Genomic DNA, 304 nt, shown 5'->3' with positions numbered 1-304 from the left:
TGCCATCGCAGAATTTCATTAAAATCATTTAATGACTTCTGCTTCAACTTTGCCACTTTACACTATCGAATCGATTGCCATTAAATCAATAAATGTATATAAGACGTATATTAGCATATGAATGTATGTAAGTATGTACGCTGGACAAGAAAACCATAAATATATAAAAGTAAAAAGGTTTTGACGATCTTGGTTTAACCATGTAACACATTGGAAGGGAAGAATCAGACGAGATGGAAAATGATCGTTACTCAATTGTCGAAGGAATGGTTGGTTTTGGGAGAACAAGATGTAAAACGGCAGA

The sequence above is a fragment of the Palaemon carinicauda genome, chromosome 22 (assembly GCF_036898095.1).
Source record: "Palaemon carinicauda isolate YSFRI2023 chromosome 22, ASM3689809v2, whole genome shotgun sequence".
NCBI classification, from domain to species: Eukaryota; Metazoa; Arthropoda; class Malacostraca; order Decapoda; family Palaemonidae; genus Palaemon; species Palaemon carinicauda.
Note: the sequence above shows the minus strand (reverse complement) of the source record.